This window comes from Furipterus horrens, unplaced genomic scaffold (assembly GCF_987537825.1).
Source record: "Furipterus horrens unplaced genomic scaffold, mFurHor1.1.pri manual_scaffold_5, whole genome shotgun sequence".
Lineage (NCBI taxonomy): Eukaryota > Metazoa > Chordata > Mammalia > Chiroptera > Furipteridae > Furipterus > Furipterus horrens.
In genome coordinates this window covers 81973088-81993088 of record NW_028327175.1, presented here as the reverse complement: position 1 = coordinate 81993088, position 20001 = coordinate 81973088, and the positions used below count along the sequence as shown (strand labels likewise).

At 35.0% G+C, this 20001-nt stretch overlaps 1 pseudogene; it reads right to left on the bottom strand.

Annotated features, from left to right (window-relative positions):
* Positions 1 to 486: 486 nt before the first annotated feature.
* On the bottom strand, positions 487 to 1443 carry LOC150008862 (histone chaperone ASF1B pseudogene; annotated as a pseudogene).
* Between the last annotated feature and the right edge of the window lie 18558 nt (positions 1444 to 20001).

Below are 20001 nucleotides of genomic sequence, written 5' to 3'. Positions count from 1 at the left end.
AGGGGCCAACAGCAGGTTGCTCCAACATGCCATCTCCCCACAATAGTAGTAGCAGTCTCCAGGGAAATCCAGATCCAGTTAGAGGTAACAAGAAGGTGATCGTGACTGAGTGGAAGAGTCAACCATCATTCCTCAGCACCCTGCTGATCTCACTTTTGGGAACAGTTTTCCAGGGACTGCTGGATTGAAAAAACCTAAAAATCATCCTGGGAAAAGGACAGAAATTATGTCCGAGTCCACCTTCTAACCCAGATTCCTTGTGACTCCAGAAAGCTGGATGGATCTACTCAGGTATTTGGGAAAGGAGAGGAATGATAGAGCCTTTGGCCCAACAGGGCCAGAAACTTGCCAGCCATTGACCAAGAAAGCCTCAAGGCAGGTCAGGGAGGTCTGTGGGAAAAGCTCTGGGTCAATGGTACTTATATGGAAGCATGGTGACACAATGGGTTGTGTGTGGAAGAGAGAAAGAACACAAGTTAGAGAGAATTAAGAACTGAAGTACCTGCTTTTTATAGGGCTGGGAAATAAAGGTGAGATAAACCTTCTGGGCTGAGGCTGGGAGAGACCTGAGGCCCATTCTTTCCTTGGGGACAAGTTTGACAGGCCTGAATTTAGTTGATGGCCCCAAAGTCTTCCAGATGGTCCCCACAGGACTCCCCGGGAGGCCCGACTGCCACCTCCAGATGTGTCAGGAGACTGGCTATAGTCCTGGCTGGGCCCAGGTAGAGCCTAGAGTCTCCCAGTTAGATGCAGTCCATGGAGTTCTCAGGGAGGAGGCCAGGGAGCCCCAAGCCCTTGATAGGGGTGCAGTTGATGGGGGTGCTGCAGCTTAGGGTGGGGTCCTGATTCTCTATGACCTCCAACCTGTCTGTGTTGTTGTCCCAGTTGATGTGGAAACGGGTCACCCAGGGATTCGAGGCCAAGATGTTCCGTTGGAGCTGAGAGAAGTCTGGTTTTGGGGGTGGGTTCTCCCGCAGCTCTGGGTCAGGGTACTCATTGTTGACATAGTAGCCCACGCGGATGAACTCCTGTCCATGGTAGGTGCAGGTGATGAGGACCACTGTCACACCGATGGCATCGCTCTCAGGGATGAGGGATGGGTTGGGGGCATCGGCCTGAAATACGAACATGTGTCTCCCTGCTGGGACAGGGCCAACCAGCACGGAGTCTAGGATTTGATCAAACTCCTCACTCTCAGCTGAGCCGACATAAATGATCTTCCACTCCAGGTCGTCCGCCAGAGCCTCATTGCACTCGAAGCTGATCTCGAACCGGAAGGGGCTGTGGAAAGGGCTCGGATTCTCCAGCACCGCCACGTTCAGCACCGACACCTTGGCCATCGCCTCGCCAGGGCTAATGCCAGAGCTGGGGCCGAGCCCACGTCTGGGTCCTGTAGGGTCAGCTGGACTGCGATGCCGACGGAACCTGCTGCCTCCTCAGTCCGCGAACTCCGGAATGTTTTTATACACTTCTTGTGAGTTTATAATTATTTCAAAATTAAAAATAAATTTAAAGCCCAGCAAATCTCAAACTACCTAAACTAAAAGAACAAAACTACCTGGATACATTGTAAACAAAGTGCTAAAAATGCTGATAATCAAAGATAAAAATAATCTCAAAAATAAATGAAAAAAAAAAATGTTTTGAGTAACTATGCCAGACGCTGTATGAAGTGCTTTTACTTGTGTCTTCTTACCTCACAATTACTATTATTTTCAATATTATGCTCTCCATTCTCAAGATGAGAGTGTTGACTCAGAAAGTATGTAAAGCTGCTAAGTAGAAGTGAGGAATTTAAACCCAGGTGTATTGAAGTCATTTTGTTTACACGGCCCATCATTTTTAATGCACCTTCCTAATTAATCAAGGTTGTAGTGTACATACTGAGTACAGTATACCCCTTACTGTTTCAATGTTATAGCCCTTACTGTTTCAATATAATGTCAGAGGCATATAATGTGTTACTCCTTTCTAGGTTATATCATTTCAGTTCTTAAAATGGAAGAAATTATTATGTTGAAACTAATTTGCATCAATTAAGGCACATGATGTAACAAATAACAGTAAATAGTTCAGGCTAATTGAAGAAACAAACATGAATTTATTGAAGGATTAGTGTAAATGTTCAGTGAATTCAAGTAATAAGTAAAACAGCTATATCTTCAAAAAAAGAGGAATTGAAGCAAATCTAGCAGTGGAAGAACCTTAATTTGATTTGCAGACAAAGGATAACTCACCATTACCCCTACTATTTCTATCTCTTCTGTTTTAATTTTCCAAACTGTCAGTAAAGACTGGTCTAACAGGGACAGTTTGCCTTTCCATCATTCATGAAAGTTAATTAGTCAAGAATGTAATGACCCTTCCCTTACTTATCCCCCTTCACTCCCTCCCCCCTCCCCCCCATTGAAGGGTCTAGTCAAGGAACGTGTATGGATGACTCATGGACATGGACAATGGGGAGGGATATGATTGCCGGAGAAGGGGTGGGTTGGGTGGGGGGGAGCAGTGGGAGAAAAATGAGACAACTGTAATTGAAAAACCAAAAAATAAAATAAAAATAAAAATAAAAAAAGAATGTAATGAATGCACTTGGCTAGTCTGACTGACTTGCCCATATATTTGGCCAGAATATATAGCCTCTTTTCAAAGGAAGAAGTAAAAAATACTAGTCAGATGAAACCAACAGCAACTATGATCCGCCTCTTAACATCTATGCCTGTACAATGCTCAGGTATGCATACATATCTTATACATACCTATCCATGGAGAAGGATGGAGCACAAAATGAATGGTTTCAAAATAATCTTATGTATATATACAGGTGTCCAAAATGCCATAGTGCCGTTTTAAGCTTAATAACTTTAGAAGGGTGAAAGCTACCAACTTTTGAAAAACAATTTGCACATTTAATTATTTTCATGTCACTTAAACTAGTTTAACTTTTACATGGTCACAGATAATTTTAATTTTTGTCGCTGCCAACTTCAGAGGTGCAGAAGCAAATTGAAATTTATGTATTATTTACAATTCACAACACTATACGGGGTAAGGGAAATTTAAATAGTTCCACTTTAAAAGATGATCTTTATAATTTGTAGCTTTTATTCTTGTATAGTTTTGTGAATTGTAAATAACACTTTAATTTCCCCTCTCTTTCTTTAGAAACCTGTACCTGATTTCCCTACACCCTGAGAATGTCCCTAACACATACCTTTTGACTTCTTTGCAGGTTTGGAAAACCTAACCTCCGGATGTTTCATTTTTTGTGTGTGCTAAATTTAAATATTTAAAGTCATGGAAATCTGGTAGAATCCCCACCCCATCCCCAACTCTTGTCAGGATATCAGTTGATGTTGACAAATAATTAGTGCAATAAATATGAAAAACTAGAAATCGTAATAAGAAGTCACTTGACTTACCTCTTCAGAAACTCACTGCCATGACCAGTGCTTAGTATACCACCAGGGCTTTTATGATCCAAGTCATTGCTAAGGTTTCCACAGTATTCTATGACCTATGTATTACATCAGCACACTGTGGGGACCCAGCTATATTCATAGGGCTATAGGACTGCCACACCCACTGACTAGAGTGGTTCCTTATGTCCAATGGACTCTCCCCAACTCTCCTCTTTTCCCTCTCTTCTTCTCTCTCCTGCCCTCCCTCCCCCTCTTTCCCTATCTTCCTCCCTCCCACCCTCTCTCCCTCCATCCCTCTCTCCCTCCCTCCTTTCCTCATCACAACTAGGAATTCTCTCTCTTTCTTTAGAAAACTGTACCTGATTTCCCTACACCCTGAGGATGACCTAAATACATAGCTTTTGACTTTGCAGGTTTGGAAAACCTAACCTCTAGATGTTTCATTTTTTGTGTGTACTTCATTGTTTAAATATTTAAAGTCACAGAAATCTGGTAGAATCCCCACCCCAACCCCAAATCTTGTTAGGATATCAGTTGATGTTGACAAATAATTAGTGCAATCAATATGAAAAATTAGAAACCATAATAACAAGTCACTTGACTTACCTCTTCAGAAACTCACTGCTATGACCAGTGTTTAGTATACCACCCAGGGCTATTATGATGCAAGTCATCTCTAAGGTCTCTGCAGTATTCTATGACCTATATTACATCAGCACACTGTGGGGACTCAGTTATATTCATAGGGCTATAGGACTGCCACACCTATTGTCTAGAGTAGTTCCTTTTATCCAATGGAAACTAACATGAACTTGAATGTCTTTTAATCTTTTACTTAATATCAAATCTAGAGGACAGATGGCCTAGATTAAACAAAGGAAATTATTTTATGTGGCTAGGGTAAACACATTACAAAATCTCTCAATGGCGAGGCTAAGCAGTACCTGAGAAAACTAGGCTTAGAACCATGCCTGTCTCATAGAAAATAGTAAATGTTATTTATATCTTATTGGGATTTCTTTTTATCTTTTGTACAAACGCATTATATGTGAGGTGCATATGCGTGAAAATATCTCATAATTCCATACAACTCTAACATTTATCAAATATCCTCCTCTATTGGAAATACTCATACATTTTTACAAGATATTGTCTCTTTTGATACTCTTTTCTCTGTCATTTCCCCAGGGCCTTGGGAAAAGAGGAAGCCCTGGCCCTTGCCATGAATCCTGTTCTTGTCAAGACTAAAAGTCTCATTTCCAGGCTTCTGCTTTAGGCCCCAGTCTCTCTCTTTTGGAAACAGCTGGGCTCTGTACAGTGTGTGAACTGTACAGCTCCTCCCTCAGAGCCACTATGTATGTACTTCCAAACCTTAGCAGTTACATTAGAACCGGGCCATGACTTAGCTGTCTTCAGTCTTCTTTACCCTGAGTAGGCCCTGGCTCTGGATGTTACCACACTTAACCCTGGGTTCAGTCTCTTAAAGCCACTAAATGATAGGCAATTTATCAAGAAATTTTCATCTTGTTAGCTATCAGAAAAGGTAAAACCAAAAATTAGACACCATTTTACCTACAGCAAATCATAAAAATAATTGTAAGGATATGAGTGAAAAAGGCATCTTTGTGACCTAAAATTAAATCTTTTCCCATGTTGCTGAGCAGTTGTTGTTGTGGAATAACTAACGAACATTTTGTAAAATTAAATAAGCATATAAACTATGACTTTATATTCTCATTCCATAAAGGTATCTTTACAATGGTAATATTCACAGCATTATTTATACTAGCAGGGAGGGTGGAATTTTAGTTCAGTTTACAACTCTAGGAAAATGGATAAGCAAGATATGGTGTGTACATATTATAGAATTAACTTCCAAAGAGAGTAGTCAAGCCAATTGAAATATATTTCTATAGAGAGGAGTATCAAGAAGAAACTGGTGATCAGAAATATAAAAAGTATTATTCAATGAAATGATCACACGTGGTTATTTAACCAGGCTAGTGACCAAGAAGAATTATTAGATCAATAGTCAATAATTTTTAAATATCAAAAAAGAAAAAAATAATCTTCCCCCAATGTGAAATGGCTGAGATGAGAGAAATAATTGTTCTAAAGATCCCTTCCAGTATTAGTATGCTATTGCTGCTATAGCAAATTACCACAAAATTTGTGGCTTAAAATAAAAACATACTACCTTATAGTTCTGTAGGTCAGAAGTTCAATATGGGTCTTAAAGTCTAAAACCAAGGTGACAGCAGGATTGATTCCATCTGGAACTCTAAAAGAATCTATTTCCTTAACCTTTCAAGGTTCAAGAGGCTGCCTGCATTCCTTGACTCTTGTTCTCTTCCTTCATCTTCAAAACACATCACTCCAACATCTGCTCCCATTGTTACATCTTCATTCTATCACTCTTTCATTTTCCCTTCATATGGACTCTTATGAATACATTGTCCCCACAAAGGTAATCCAGAATAATCTTCCCATTTCAAAATTCTTAACTTAATCCCATCTGCAAAGTCTCCTTTGCTACTTAGGGTAATATGTTTACAGCTTGAAGGGATTAGGACTTTGATTTTCTTTCTTTCTTTCTTTTTTTTAAAGGGAGACTGGGGAAGAGTGAATTTTTCAGCTATCACCTAAGAGAAAAACAGAGTGTGTCAGAGTAAATTTACCTGTTGTAAAATATAGTAAGCTGATAACAAAAAAAAACTTGAATTAAAAGAAAATTCGAAAAAAGGGGCACAGCAAGTATGTAAACATATTGAGTAAAATAAAGCAGGATGCAATAAAGAAACAAATATTTCAGCTTGAAATGACTGAAGAAACAGAAGAACAATTACATGAGAATTTTTTATGCTACATGTTTAGGCAACTACAGGCAGTAAAACAGAAGCTCCAGGACAAGATGGCAAGTCAATGCACAGAAATAAAAATGGAAAATTTAGAGCTGAGAAAACAACGATTCTAAACAAGAGCAAAATAATAAACAAATTAGACCCAGAAAGAAACAGAATAAAGCTTCAAGTTGAATAACTGATACATAAGTTATTATAGGTAAGTGTAAAGGGAAGAGATAAATATATACTTAAATGGAAGACATAGATTAAAAAAAACTAAGGATATATGGTGCAACATAACAATAAAGAGATAATAAACCAGTCACTCAAAATATAACATAGTAAAATATTCCCAAGATTAAGAACTGAAACCACAAATGAAAAAGACATACAATTTTTCCAGGAAAAGAAAATGATAAAGAAGAACTTATAGAAATTCAAAACCCTCAGTTAAAAAAAATATTTTTGTCTTAAAGGATAAATCAAAGAAGTAAAATTCTACAGATGCTCTAAGAGTAAGCCACTTATAAACATTAAACACCAAACTACTCTACACATCTATTGCTTAAAGACAATAGATAGTATTTGCAGATGTTGGGAAAAAAAGGTGTAATCCTGCAATATTATTTGCAGCCACGTTATTTTCAAGTGTGAAAACAACTGGCAGACACTGTCGAATATGTGATAAAAATTTTTAGGGAATATATATGTGTTACAATAACCATTCCTTTCTTTTACCCCTTATTTTTATTGTTGACACTATTACGGATTTCCCCATTTCCCCTCGCTTTGTCCACCTCCACACAGCCCCACCTCCACTTCCCTCTGGCCATCACCAAGCACACTGTTGTCTGTGTCTATGTGTCATGCACATATGCTCTTTGGCTAACCCCTTCACCTTTTTTCATCCAGTCCACAGCTATCTCATTCCCTCTGACAGCTCCCAGTCTGTTCCATGTATCCATGTCTCTGCTTCTATTTTGTTCATTAGATTCCACATACAAGTGAGGTCATCTGGTATTTGTCATTCTCTAACTGCATTATTTCACTTAGCATAATGTTCTCCACATCCATCCCTGCTATCGCAAAAGGTAAGATTTTCTTCTTTTTTATGGTTGTTTAATAATCCATATATGTAAACATACCACAGCTTTTTTATCCACTCATCTATTAATGGGCACTTGGGTTGTTTCCAGATCTCGGCTATTATAAATAATGCTGCTCTGAACATAGGGGTGCAGTATTCTTTTGAATTTGTCCTTCAGAATTCTTAGGCTATATTCCCAGAAGTGGGATCACTGGGTCAAAAGGCAGTTCCATCTTTAATTTTTCTGAGGAAACTCCATACTCTTTTCCACAGTGGCTGGACACGTCTGCATTCCCACAAACAGTGCACAAGGGTTCCCTTTTCCCCACATCCTCACCAGCATTTGTTTGTTGATTTATTTATAAAAGCCATTGTGACTGTTGTGAGGTGATATCTCATTGTGGTTTTAATTTGCATTTTTCTGATGATTAGTGACGTTGAACATTTTTTCGTATGTCTATTGGCCCTCTGTATGCCCTCTTTGGAGAAGTTTCTATTCAGGTCCTTTGCACATTTTTTAAATTGGATTGTTTGTCCTCCTGGTATTGAGTCATATAAGTTCATTATGTATTTTGGAAAGTAATTCTTATTGAATGGATGTGTCATTGGCAAATATGTTCTCCCATCAAGGTGATTCCTTTTTCGCTTTGTTGATGGTTTCTTTTGCTGTATGAAAGCTTTTTTGTTAGATGCAGTTTTCCTTTATTTTTTTCCTCTGTTTCCCTTTCCAGATAAGACACATAGACATACACACAGACACACACACACACATTGCTGTGAGAATTGTCTGAGATTTTACTGCCTACGTTGTCTTCTATGATTTTTATGGTATTGTGAATTACATTTAATTCTTTCATCAATTTTGAGTTTATTCTTTTGTACGATGAAAGTTAGTGTTCTAGTTCCATTTTTTGCTTGTACCTGTCTAATTTTCCCAACACCATTTATTAAAGGGATTGTCTTTACTCCATCATATGCTCTTGTATCTTTGTCAAGTGTTAACTGACCATAAAGTTGTGGGTTTCTTTCTGGTGTGTGTGTGTTCTGTTCCATGGATCTATATGCCTGTTCTTATGTCAGTAACATGCTGCTTTGATTACAATGGCCTTGTAGTATAGTTTGATATCAAGTATTATGATATGTTCAGCTTTGGTCTTCTTTCTCAGAGAAGGAAAACTCTGATTCCAAAAAACCTCCGCTGCCTTGCGGCATACCTCTTCAGGGGAAAGGCTAAGGGAGTAAACCCCGACAGAAAATCCGGAGCCGGAGTCCCTAAGGCGGTTTGACGTTGTAGTCAACACCGGCAACTCCTGCGGCGCACCTGAAGCCAAGCTGTATTGACTCCGTCTTTCCCTTGGACCCTTCAGCTGCGAAGAGAGGGGGGGTCTGCTGCATGGGCAACAGCAGACCCTCCATATCACCCTGCCCAGGCTCTGTAGCTTCAGCTTCACTGGAGAGGACACTCCAGCATCATCACAAGATGTCGATTCAACACGGGAGGAGACAGATACTGTGTCACTCCCGAGTCGGACTGCACAACCATTCTCGGCGGTGCAGATAGACCCTTAAGAAGCTACACCATCGTCTCTCGAGACGGACGGCTGCCGACGACGACGGTCTTCTTTCTCAAGATTGCTGATGCTATATGGGGTCTTTTTTTTGGGTTCCATATACATTTTTGAAATATTTATTTTTGTTTTGTGAAATATGCCATTGGTATTTTAGTAGGAATTGCATTGAATATTGCAATATTCAATATTCAATATTCAATGTCTGTTTTACAGACATCTTAATGATGTTGATTCTTGCTATCCATGAATATGGTATATGCTTCCACTTATTTGCATATTCCTCAATTTTTTTCTTCAGTGTCCTATAGTTTTCTGAGTACAGGTCTTTTACCTCCTTGGTTAACTTTATTCCTAGGTACTTTATTTTGTTTCTGTTATTGTTGTGATAGTATATGAAATGGTTTTCTTTGTTCCCATTTTTATTAACTTTTTTAAAATTTTAATTATTACTTTCCAAATTTTATTTATTGTTTTTCTATTACAGTTGTCCTATTTTTCCCCACTGCTCCCCCCACCCCACCCAACCTGTCTCCCACAGTCAATCCTCACCCCGTTGTCCATGTCCATGGGTCATTCATACTAGTTCCTTGACTAGACTCTTCCACTTCTTACTGTTCTTTTCTCCCTCTCTTCTCCCCCCTGGTCACTGATAGTCTGTTCTTTGTTTACATGCCTCTCATTTCAATTTTGCTCATTTCTTTGTGTTGTTCATCAGTTTCCTGTATTAGGTGATATCAAATGGTATTTGTCTTTTGTTACTTGGCTTATTTCACTGAGCACAATTCTCTCTAGTTCTGTCCATGTTGCCACAAATGGTAGGAGTTCCATCTTTCTTTCTGCTGCATAGTATTCCATTGTCTAAATGTAGCACAGTTTTTTGATCCACTCACCAACACGTGGGCACTTAGGCTGTTTCCAGCATTTGGCTATTGTAAATAATGCTGCTCTAAACGTAGGGATGCATAGGTTTTTTGAATTGGGGTTTCAGGATTCTTCGGGTATAATCCTGGCAAAGAAATTGCTGGTTCAAAAGGCAGTTACATTTTTAGTTTTTTTAGGAAATTCCATACTGTTTTCCATAGTGGCTGCACTAGTCTGCATTCCCACCAACAGTGCACTAGTGTTCCCTTTTCTCCACATCCTCACCAGCGCTTGTTGTTTGATCATTTGTGATGATGGTCATTCTGACCGATGTGAGGTGGTATCTCATGGTGGTTTTCATTTGCATCTCCCTGATGGTTAGTGAATCTCTCGTCCTCTTTTTCCTGCCAGATTTCCATTTTTTCCTCATGTTATTGCCAAAGTCAGTTAAAAACTCAGCAGTAAGATTGTCCCAATTAATACTCTAGCTCTGCTAAGTGTCTACACTGAAACTATTTTGATGGGTATATCTGGGGCCCTTTTTAGTTTATAATGTCATTTCTATAGGAAGAGTCATTTCTGATTTTCAGAGGAGTAACCTAAAAATAGTTTGGGTTAGGAAGATGATTGGATTGTTGGGCACTTACTTATGTAAGAAGCTAAAGGACATGAATTCCACAGTGGCAGTGGCAGCCTCAAGTTGGATCTTTCATATCCTGTGAGACTGGGCACGAACTGTAGGAACAAGACCTGGTTGACTCTTTTATTTCTCCTAATTTTTTAAAATTGTTTTTCTATTACAGTTGCCCCAATTTTCCCCCTCTCATTCAATTTTACTCATTTGTTTGTGTTATTCATTAGTTCCCTGTATTAAGTGATATCATATGGTATTTGTCTTTTGCTGCCTGGCTTATTTCACAATAGCCAAGTGCTGGAAACAGCCTAAGTGCCCATCTGTAGATGAGTGGATAAAAAAAACTGTGCTACATTTACACAATGGAATACTATGTAGCAGAAAGAAAGAATTCCTACCTTTTGCAACAACATGGATGGAACTGGAGAACATTATGCTTAGTGAAATATTTCTTCTAACTTCAAAGTACATAATGCCAAAGGTGTGTGGCTATTTAAATATCAGCTGTATCTTGTCCTGATTAGTTCACAGAATAATCTTTTTGATAAAAGTCTATAAAAATAATGAAATGATATTTAATTTCATACTGAGAGCACACTATGTAAATAATTATAAGAGAAAGGAAAAAATGTTTCTAGCAATGTAAGTCCTATAAGAAACACAAAACTATACTAAAAGGACATTGTGTGTATTATTTTTGATACTCTGAAAAAGTAGTTTCAAGTATTTTAAATACTGAGTTGGAAGTTGGAATTGTAATTGTTTCTCTTTTATTACTCATAACATATTGGAGGTTTTCACCAAGGCTCGTCAATTTTTTTCTGAGTTCTATGATCCAAATCTAACCTTACAGGTGGCTTCTTTAATTTTTTTTTTCTTATAATTTTACCTCTAATCTTTTCATAGCCCCCCGCTGACATCTTTTATTGATGCAAAATGTATTACTTTTTTCTTAGAAGTCTGTCCTGAAGCCTTCTTTTTTGAAGATTACAATTCTATTACCCTTTCTAAATGACCCTTTTTCTGTTTTAATTTTCTAAACCTATCAAAATAAATAAAACACTAATTTAAGAACTACTAGTGTGAATACCTCAATATTTTTCCTTTCTTACATCAATTTATTTTTCACCTGGAAGTAGAAGATAGTACTATTGATGACTAACAGTACTGGCCAAAAGATATCTTTATTGAAAAGGAAATAAATGCTTCTACTGCTTTGGCATTGTGAAGAGGACTGAGGTGGACACAATGCACCTTGAAATTTTAAAATCCTCATTATGATTGGTTGAAAACTAGCACATTGAGTTTCTACTATGAGGATACTCTGAATTTAAGTTTATTGGAAGTTGGAGAAAGCAAGCTTTAAGTAAGACAACACCAGCACTGGGGAGGATATTTGAAGGCACAGAAAACCTCTGCTAACACAGTGAAAAGAGCAGAGGAAACAGCACGAGAAAATGATTTCTCAAGTGTGTATGAATAAAAATAGTGTTTTTTATTTCAAAGGTGCTTATCTCTGAGAAATATTGGTTCCCTATCTAGCCCCCACACTTAAAATATGTATTACTTTTTTTATAAAATAGGAAAATAGTATATTAGAAAAAAAGTCATATCCCAACAGCACCGTACAGATCCTTGAGTATATTGAAAGATTATGCAGTAAGAGACCCAGACAATGGTTCTGAGACTAAACAACAGGACTGAGGCTAGCTAGGAGAAAATAAAAAGCAAATGCCCCTCCAAAACACAGGGGAGGACTTCCTGTTTCTCAAATCCCAGGTGGAGAGAACTCAACACCTGCTTTACCTGCTGAAGCCTCAGCAATCTAGAGAGTATATCAGACCATCTCTTGTATTCTGCCCTGCATCCTCTCAGCACCACCTGGTTCTGTGAATTGTCTCCTGCAGGATTTCACTTAGGGTATGGTGACAATGCAGTGGCTCAAATATGCTCCATGTGATTTTTGCTTTTTCTCAGGGCTTTTTCAGTGCTCCCATGTGGGGCAGTGATGAGAGACAGCATGACATGCACACAGGACCACGTCAGAAATAGGAGACATTATGTGCTTGCCCACCCAGGGAAGCTCTCAAAAAGAAGGTGACATGTACTTTTCCTTGGAGATCATCTGTGGACAACTTGAGAAATATTCTGTTTTCTCCTCAGAACGTCTCAATGGGATGGAACTCCAATGCCCACACTCAATGAGCAATCTGATAACAGGCTTTTGAGTGCACTCTGTGCACTAAGCATCTTTCCCTATTTACTCTTACTGGTACTTCAGTTCTGCTCCCTAAATTGATCCCCATCATTTTCCAAATAAACCACCTATATACTAATCTTCAGTTCTGTCTCTTCTTTTGATTAAAAAAAAAAAAAAAAAAAAAAGCTAAATCAGAGGAAAATTTAAATCCTATTCAGAGTTCTCATAAGTAGTTTTGTGTCAGAAGTTTCAGTTTCTAAATCCATAGAGCCAACAAGACTCTAGGTAAGAAGAATGAAGATTTTATTCAGTTCTACTGCAGGCTTTATCTATAGAGGCCCTCACTGAAAGTCACTTGTTACTCCTTATTTTTCTAATATTCTACTGGTTTAGTTTCTTTAAAGTGTTTTGGTGAATTTCAGCCTACAAAGGTCTCTCTGTTTTCCTTTAGGTCTTACTGTCTTAGTATCTTATTTAAACTGCTTCAGGTCCAACTAGCCATTGGTGTTCTGGGTCTTAAAAGTTTTGAAGGTGACCTTAAAATCTGATCACCTCGTGAATCCGAGGGTTAACAATTGGTACATTAACTGACCCAAGTTATTCCAAATTGTTAGTAGCCTAGATAAATCATTTTGTTTACTGCCTGTACATCAAATGGAGAAAGAGAACTAAAATTATTTCTACAAAACAGATTGGCATTAATCAATAAATAAAATATTCCCCACGATGTTTGTTCTAAGTATTTTGTTTACCATTTTTTCCAAAATAGTCATTCTTGTGTTCTATTATGTCAATCAGACATTGTACTTCACCTTCCAATGAGCTACACATTGTTACAAAAAAATCTATTAAATATTATATAATGCAATGAGCCAAATTTTATATTTCACAATATTGCATTTAGTAATATTAAAATTAAAAAACAATATATTTTGGGCAGCATATTCTGATTTTATAAAGATGACATATATGTACAGAAGCACCTTATTATAGTAGAAGTAGAATAGACAATGTTATATTATCAGATTTGTTTTGTTTGATGTTTGTTTATTTATACCTCTGTATCTCAGATACAGAAAACTGAGTTTATCTACTCCTCAGTTTATTGCATATAATTAACCTTATTTAATAAAAGTTTCTTCTCTTGCTCTATTCATTCATTCTTTAATTATCCTTATATTCCACTTTCCTTCTCTTCATTCCCTAGGCAACAATTTTAATATATTTAATGTGTTCTTGTTTATTTAAATATTCTTTTACAAAATGAGAATTGTATAATGTACAAAGATTTTTAGTAAATGGCATTATGTCATGTATCTCATTATAGTTCCTAATTTTTTCTCACTAAGGATTATGCTTAAGGACCCATCCAGAGTTTTGCCTTTGCTTAGACTATAGAAAAACCACAAGAAAACATTGCCCCCACCCCAACAATGAGAGAAACAAAGAAACTGTACAGAATCAGAGGACTTTTGTTTGTTTGTTTGGTTTTTTGAGTCCATCGGTGAGCTGAGGTCTTAAGGGAATAAGGTGAATTGAATTTTAAAGGGTGACAAACTCCTCCAAGGAAAGAGAGGACATGCAAACTATTTTGCATGGGCAAAGCACAAGAGAAAGGAGTAACAGCCATTAAAGTGGGTAAGAAGAAAAAACCCTGAGATGTTAACAAATATGTGAAGGCAAAGTATGAACTAGTATGACAGGTTAAAATCCCTGTGAGTTCCAGGAATGAAAGCAGTTTCCAGTTACTTGGCATATTTTCTCATGGGCCTTTACCAGGTGTCCATGGGAAAGAGTGAAGGAAGAAAGGATACCTGAAAAAGCCTTCCTTAGTAATGAAAACCTGTTGGTTATGATCAGTGGATGATGGATGCTGTGAAACAGGCATAAATCCCACAAGTGACTGGCACTCTTCTCTCACATAAAGCAAAACCTGTCTACCTCCAGGTCTGGGCCAGGAAAACTGTCTGCCCTCTGATCCCCAAAATAGGTGAGCTGTCCCTAGAGAAATAATAAAACAAAAGCTATTATCAGGCAAGAACAGGACAATCACCTACTCTTCCCACAGCAAGCAAAGGTTGACCATTGCTGGTGGAACCAAAGAAATTCTCTTGTTTCAAGCATCCTACACAAATACAAAGCAGAATGCTATTGCACTTAGAAAAGGAACAAGAAATTTGCTTGTGTTCAGAATGTCCTAGACAAGACTCACCATTTATAAAAGGCAGTTTTGGCTGCTGTGTGAGGAGGGATAAAAATTCTCTGAATGAGCCCACTCTGTATTCCCAAGAGTTCAGGGTTACATGAACTAAAGATTAGATTGTCTCAATCTCACATACAACCTGACAGGAGAGAGACACACTGATCTTTGAAAAAAGTGAATACTATTCACCTCAGCCTCTACTCTTTTTTGCATATAATGTCAAAATTGTTGTGAAAAGAATAATTGCAAAAGACACAAATAACCATGAAAAAAGGACCTACCAAAAAAAGATAAAACAATCAAAAAAACCAGACCCAGAGTGATCCCTATACTGAAAATATTTAATATGAACATTATAATAACTATAATAAATATATTCATGAATTTATTGGGAATAAGAGCAACATGGATGAACAAATGGAAATTTTGGCAGAGATAGAGACACAGAAAGGAAATTAAAAGAAAATGATAGATTTTAAAAGATTTACTCAAAGTTGAAATTCTTCTTAAATTAGCATATTTTCACAATAAATGCATTAGAAAAAATGATCAATAAATTATAATATATTTTGATAGGAATTCTCCAAATTAGAATACAACTAAAGAATGGGAAAAAAATCAGAATATTTAAGTTCATTAACAAGTGGTCTAGTATAAGTGTAATTAGAATCCCAACATTAGAAGAGAGATAGTAGTGTTTTAGAAACATTTGTAAAGAAAACAGGTGAGAACCTGACACAATTAATTAAAATAACAAACCATAGATCTGAGAAGCTCAGAGTATGCAAAGCAGGATAAAATGAAGAATTAGATGTATAGGTACATCAAACTTCTGAAAGTCAAACAAAGTTATTCCATCAGAATATGGTATCAGATAAATTTATAATAACAAAAATAAAGAATGACAGGTGTAGTAAAATCTCTAAGACAAAGTATAAATCAAAATCACAACATATATTCAGGGGTTATAATATGTGTAAAAGTAAACATATGACAGCAATAGTACAGGAAAAGACAAAGGGAAATGAAAGTATACCCTAGGTTCTTACACTATATGTGAAGTAGTATAATATTACGTGAAGGTATATTATTATGCTATAAACAAAAATATTGGAAACTCTAGGACAAACACCAAGAAATGAAAAGATACAATGAATAAGCTATTTGCATAATATATTCATATTTATGTATATACTATTTAAAAGTAAAATGATAAAAAGTAATACACCATGAAAAGAATAAAGAAAAGAAAACTGTAGTGGCTATATAAATATTAGAAAGTGTTTACTTCAAATAAAGGAAACTAATGAGAGTATAATCAACTAAGTCATATTTAAAGAACATTCAAATCAACAATATCAGAATGCACAATATTTTCAAGTGGACACAAAATATTCACCAAAAGACATGATAACCTAACAGATCAAAACACAATAAACTTTAAAAAAATTAAAAATATACTGTATATATCATTTGACCATAACAAAATTGAACTATGCAATGTATGAAAATTTCTCAAGTAATCACAAGATGAACAACACATTTCTTTGTAGCTTATGGTTAATAGAAACCACAAGACAAATGAGAAAACATTTTGAACTACATGGAAATGAAAACATAACATCAAAATTTGTGAAACACAGCTAAAGCAATGTTTAAAATCAAATTTCTAACAATAGGTGCTTATATTATAGAATAAGAGAGGTCTCAATTAATGATATTGGCTTCTAATATAATAAAGTTGACAAATAGTCAATTAATATGAAAGCAAACAAATGAAATAATAAAGAGAAAAATTATCAACATAGGAAATATAAAACCAATCATAAAAGTAAATAAACTCAATTTTTAAAAAAATTCTTAAGATGAAGGAATTTAATAATACTCTAGTCAGACTAGTCAAAAAGAACATAGATTATCAATATTACAAAGGAAAGACAATATAGAACTACATTCCCCAAAGGCATTAAGTGAATAATAATAAGTGAATATATAATAATATGACATAAACAATGTTATAATAACACCTTTGAAAACTAGATGGCATGGACAATTTCTTGAAAGATATACATTATCAAAACTTGCTCAAGAAGAAATTTGTAAACTGAACAGCATGTTATCAAAGAAATTAAATATATTGTTCCCCAAAATAAAAGTACAAGCTCAGGTGCTTTCATTGTAAACTTTAGCAAACATCTGAGGAATAAGTAATACCAATACTATACAAAGTTTTCTAGGAAACAGAGATTAAGTCATGTTTTCCACCATATTTTGAGACCACATTATCTTGATGCTAAATAATAAAGACATTACAAGAAAAGAAAACTACATAGCAATATCTCTTCTCAATGTAGGCTAAAATCTTTAACAAAATATATTCAAAACAAGTTCAAGAGTATATAAAACAATAATACATTATCGAATTTATCTAGGAATGCAAGTAGTTTTCAACATTTGAAAATCAATCAATATGATTCACAAACAATACAGACTCCAAACTGCAAAACCACACAATCATTAGAATAGATGCAGAAAACCATTTGAAAAACTTAAAGATACAATTTACTTATGATAAAAACTCAGCAAACTGGGAGCTTCCTAAACCAATAAATATCACTTATGAAAACAACAATAAATATTTTTACTTAATGGTGAAAGATGGACATCTATACTTCTCATTAAACTTGTAGATTCTAGAAAATTCAAAATTTGGTAGGGTGGTGGGCATATGGGTGAATTTGGTCAAAGGTACATACTTCCTGCTATAAAATAAATATCATGGGGATGTAATGCACAGCATGGTGATTATAGTTAATAATACTGTATAGTACATTTGGAAGTTGCTAAGGGAGTAGATATTAAAAGTTCTCACTACAAGAAAATATTATAACTATGTTTGGTGATATATATTGTGATCATTTCACAGTATATACATTATCAAATCATTATGTCATACACCCAAAACTAACATAATGCTATATATCAATTATATTTCAATTAAAAAATGAACTATCCAAACACAACAGGAAATTGGCAAAAGATATGAAGAGACATCTCACTGAAAAAAATAAATGGATGGAAAATAAGCATATGGAAAAATATCCAACTATTAAAAAATGCAAATCAAAAATGCAGCAAAATCTACTACACACCCAATAGGATGGCAAGAATTACAAAGACAGACAATATCAAGTCCTAGTATATATGTGAAGCAACCACATTTCTCATACATGGCTAATAGGGCATGTTAAATCACACAACTACTTGCAAAACAGTTTGGTGGTTTCTTAAAAAGTTAAGCACTCACCGACCATATGATCAAACTGTTCTACTCATTGGACTTACCTAAAATGAAAAGAAATTATAACAATTAAAAGGCTTGCAAATGATGTTTATAGTAGCTTTACTTGTAATAACTGAAGACTGGAAAGAACTAAAATGTTCATCAACAGATAAATATATGAACAAACTAGTATGTCCATACAAAGGAATACTATTTAGCAGTAAACAGGAAGGGTATATTTATACATGTAACAGCAAAGATGAATCTCAAATCATTATAATAATTGAAAAAAATTAGTATATACTAAATATGAATTTATTTATATAAAACTAGAAAATGCAAATTAAACTATGGTGATAGAAGTCAATAAAGCTATTATTATATATTAAAAATTACATTTATAATTTTATAAAGATAATTGACATACAATAAACTGTACAGATATAAATATATATTTTATTTAAATTTAAAATTTTACATATATATTTAAAAATTGCCTGAATTTCCAAAATGAAGTAATTTAGAGCAACCCTCACAATTATTAAATAATTTCATTAGAAAATAAAAATAAATGCAGGAAATACAAATTAGAAAGAAGAAATACAAATGTTCTTATTTGAAAACAACATATCTTCTGTATAGCAAGTCCCAAGAGATCTAGAAAAAATTCAGTTGGACTAATAAGTGATTTTATCAATGACATAGGATACAAGTCAAGATACAAAAATTAGTTGCATTTTTCCATACTGACAAACAAAATATATAACTTTAAATTTTAAAAACAATATATATGCAATATTTATTCAATCAAAAAAGCATAAAACATCTAAGGTCAAATCAACAAAATACATGAAAGCCGATGCCCTGAAAGTTACAAAATTTGTTTACAGAAATCAAGTATATAAAGACATTTACACATATCAATCATCAGAAAAGTTGATATTAGTAAGACAGTTTTCCTCATACTTATTAGTCTACAGATTCAATAAAACTTCAACCAAAATTCTAGGATTATTTTTGTGTTAATAAAAAAGGTGTCTAAAATGTATATTTAAAATGAAAGGATATAAAATAGCAATACAATTTTTGAAAAAGAACGAAGTTGCAGGACTCATACTACCTGATGTTAAAACTTACTATAAAGTTATAGTAACAAATAAATTTAAAAAAGTTTAATATACAAGATTTGAATTAAATAGGTTGGTAGATAGGTAAATAGATCAATAGTTTAATAGATCAATAGATAGATAGATAGATAGATAGATAGATATACAGAAGGGCAGGTCTGTCAATGGAACAAAATAGAAATACACCCAAATATCTGTGATTCTATAGTGGCAACTTAATTCAATAGAAACAAATTATTTCAAACACGGTATTTTTAAAAATGAGCATTTATATACCAAAAAAATACCTTGATGCCATATACAAAAACTAATTCAAAGATAATATCACATAAATTTAAGTCCTAAATATATAAAATTACTTTTAAAAAAAACAGAAAAATATATGTGAACAAAATGTCTTTGATATACCAAAAGCACAAACTACAAAAATTATTTAGATAATTGAACTACATTAAAATTAAAAATATCTGTTCTCAAAGATATTGTTAGAAATGAAAATCCTATCCCCAGGCTGAAAGAAAATGTTTTCAAAACACATATATAATGGAGAACTTATGGTCATAATATAAAAAGAACACATAACTGAACATAAGAATTCAAACAACCTAATATGAAAAGGACAAGAAAATAGGTTGTGAAACTTTCATAGAGACAATAAATGAAATCTCATAAAGCACATGAAGTTGCTCAAAGGCATTTGTATCCCGATAATGAAATTTAAATCCTTAACAATGTAGTAAACATTTATTAAAATGGCTAAAATTAAAAAG